This window comes from Tenrec ecaudatus, chromosome 9, assembly GCF_050624435.1.
Source record: "Tenrec ecaudatus isolate mTenEca1 chromosome 9, mTenEca1.hap1, whole genome shotgun sequence".
Lineage (NCBI taxonomy): Eukaryota > Metazoa > Chordata > Mammalia > Afrosoricida > Tenrecidae > Tenrec > Tenrec ecaudatus.
The window spans coordinates 88120059-88123304 of NC_134538.1; the positions used below are offsets into that span (position 1 = coordinate 88120059).

Consider the following 3246-nt stretch of genomic DNA (forward strand, 5'->3'; position numbering starts at 1 on the left):
AGGCAAATTTTTATGAAAGAACCAAAGAGATCTATATGTGCCACAATTATGAACTAATGGCATTTGATTTCTGTGACCTCCTTTTCCTCTCTGGTAGTGACAGTTCCTGAATCTTTGCCATGAATCATTATAGTGATCTCATGAGTAAAAATGACCCTTCCCTGCACTCCTATTTTTTAAAAAACTGCGAGGGGTATTCTGCCTTTCCTGTCTTCTGTGTTAAATTTTTTCATTTTGAGAATAATTTGAGAAAAATTTGCACAATTTCTGATGACCTTTCATTCTCCGTTGAGATTGCTTTGTGATCATCCTGAAGATTCCATAGGGATTAGTGGACAAAGTGGCTGTCTGCATTAATTCACTTATTTATTCATGTTATTAAAAACTGGATAAAAGCTCCACTGATGTGAGGGGGACAGTGAATTTGGAGTTCATTCCAGTAGGTCAGACTGCTAATCAAGCTTTTTACTTAGAGGTTCTGAAAAGATAGCATAACAGCATGCAGCATAAAGGCCTGATATGCGGCCACCATCACAATGCATCTGCTCATGCAGCCATCGCAGTGTGCCAGTTTTTGGCAAAAAGCAGCATGCCTCTCTTGTCCCACACACCTGACTCACCTGACCTCACTTCACTTTGTTTCCACAAATGAAGAGGGACTTGAAAAGACAGCAATTTGAAGAGGTGAAGAAACGAAATGAGGGACGTGCTGTCAGCCATCCAAACGAATGGGTTTGAAAATGTTCCCAAGAATGGAATTGCAGATTTGACAAATACATTAAGTGTAATGGAGAGTGAAGGGGATAAGATTGTTTTGTAAAATAATTTAAGTACATATCATAAAAAGATTTGGTTTTTGGAAGGGGGGACCCCTTATATTTATTCAGTAAAAAAAAAATTAAAAATAGCTCCTGGACCTTATTTGGAGCTTAATGAACTTTTCTGGAATTATTGAACGAAGGGTGCTAACCTAGTTGAAGAAACCCTGCCTAATAGACTAAAATACTCATCTGCTTAAAAGACACGACTAAGACCAGGGTTTTTGCAACTGGATCAAGCTATGTGTCAGTGAGGAAGGAATGATGCTGGTGTCGTCTAGGGCATCACAATGGATATAAGTTCCAATAAGGGAAGGGACTACATCTCTGACACGATCCTGGGTGTTCAGATGACTGGAAGGGCCATTGTATTATGTTGCTAGCAATGTCGGGGTCTCGCAGGACAATTTCTGATTATCTTTCATCCTCCATTGAGTTTGCCTTGGGATTATCTTGAAGATGCCTTATTATTGTCATATAACGTTCAGGGTCATTATTGGTCAGTGCCTCCCTAATCCTTAAATGTTTAGAATACCATTTCTGACAACATAAGCTCTACCTCTGATTCAGAGACCACCAGTGCATGGCCTTTCTCTTGGGGGATTCTCAATGATTTCCCAACCTTCCCACTGCGGTGGACAAAAAAGACACAGGTGTTCAGGTTGGTGAAAAGTTGAGTTGAGTTAAGAAAACAGAGAAGTAACATTACTGGAGCAATAAATAAATGGCTGCAGGGTTTTCCAGATGCATATTCCTATAGGTTTGATATTTTGGCTCCCATGGTAGTGCTCCTAGTGTTGATCTAGCACTTTTATTGGCCCCTTTAACTTTCCTATTTTTGAATTAATCTCCCCCCCCACTTGTAAAATAGGAAACATAAACTTTATTGGGCACAACAGTAGAAACCTGGAGAAACATTGAGTTTTTAAATTACTTATGTTTTGGTCGCATAGCACGTGGAATGAAAATGTATGTCATAAGGAGCAAACTACCTTGAGGAGTTTTACCGACTAAAGAGTGAAAAATGCAACAAATCGATGGGCAAAAGAATTTGCCCTCAAAGGGAAGGCATTTGTCCAAGAGCTGCAGAGGCAGGGCAGGGACTTAAGAGGCTACCCAAGCCTCCTAGCACAGGATTGTCAGTTTCTGAGGAGGAGGAGGGGTACACTGGCATTTCCTGCCAGGGCCAAGACGCTGCGCTGGCCTGAGAGGAGCCAGAGGGCTTGGTAGGCACAAAAGATGAGGGCAAGAAATGACGTGCACAGGAGGGTGGCAGCGCAGAGGCAGTCTGCCTGGAGATTGAACTACACTGGAATCTGAGGGCATTTGGAGTTCTCTACCTTTCCCGGGTGAACCTCACTTGTCTGAATTCTTTAATAATAGGTAATAGCTTGTGTGCAAAGCTTCACATTATTTATGTCCCCTCTGATTTTATTATATTAATTTCTCATCTTTATCTGTAGAGCATATGAAGACTGTGAGATCCATACTTTTTGTTTCTCTTTTAACTGTTCCTATGCAGCTCCGACGTCAAAGAAACCAAACTCAGAGGCAGACCGTGGCTGCCAGGGGGGTTAATTTGTGCCTTTTTGACACCACGTTCACTGGTTTCCAAAAGCAAATGGGCAACACAAAGGCTGGCACACTTTTAAATTTAAAAGATGCAATAGCATTTGCCTTCTAGGGATTTGATATTTAAATGTTTCCAGTCATAATTAAATCTTATACTCACACTCCTTTTATCCGTTAATGATCAAGAAGGTCATTTATATACTTAAAGACAACACTTTCAAGCTGAAAACAAAGACAGAATGTACAGCTTAGGGAAGAAGTAAGATAAAAAAGGGACTATATAATATATAATCATTCATATTTTAAAAAAAGTTTTATTGGCATATACTTCACCTATAGCACAATGAACTGTTTAATCATTAATGACGTTTGCCATCATCACCAAAATCAATCTCGGAACATTTCCTTCTCACACTCGTTGTTGTTAGAGCCCTGTTTCTCTCCAGCCCCACTGCCGCGCCTGGAGGTATTTACTAATCCAGGAGCTGGGGCCAGAGATTAGCCTACCCTGGATTTCATGTACCGAAAACCATACAAAACACAAACAGGAAGAGAAAACACCAACAAAAGGACCAACTACAATGACTACACAAAGCAGAAAAAGCTGAACTGAAAAGAAAGCAGGACATATTAAGAATGGCCACACCGTTTGCAGAAGGCTGTGGCTGACAGTGGAAGGGCAAAATCTGTTTGCTGGGTCCCCACGTGGATTCACCCTGAGGTGAACTCCCTCAGTCCACAGTTGAGGGGTGTGAATGGCCTCGATATCAGACACAAAGCACTGCAAACTTGATTTTGGCAGATGTGAAGTTAAAATATAATTCCACATCAATTCACCTCCCTTTTGACCCATTTT

The 3246-nt window shown here is 40.9% G+C and overlaps 1 non-coding gene across 1 annotated transcript; it reads right to left on the reverse strand.

The window, feature by feature from the left end:
• Positions 1–2324: 2324 nt before the first annotated feature.
• LOC142457581 (small nucleolar RNA SNORA13) lies at positions 2325–2457 on the reverse strand. The gene has a single exon (XR_012786288.1). It is a non-coding gene; the product is annotated as a small nucleolar RNA SNORA13 (small nucleolar RNA).
• Between the last annotated feature and the right edge of the window lie 789 nt (positions 2458–3246).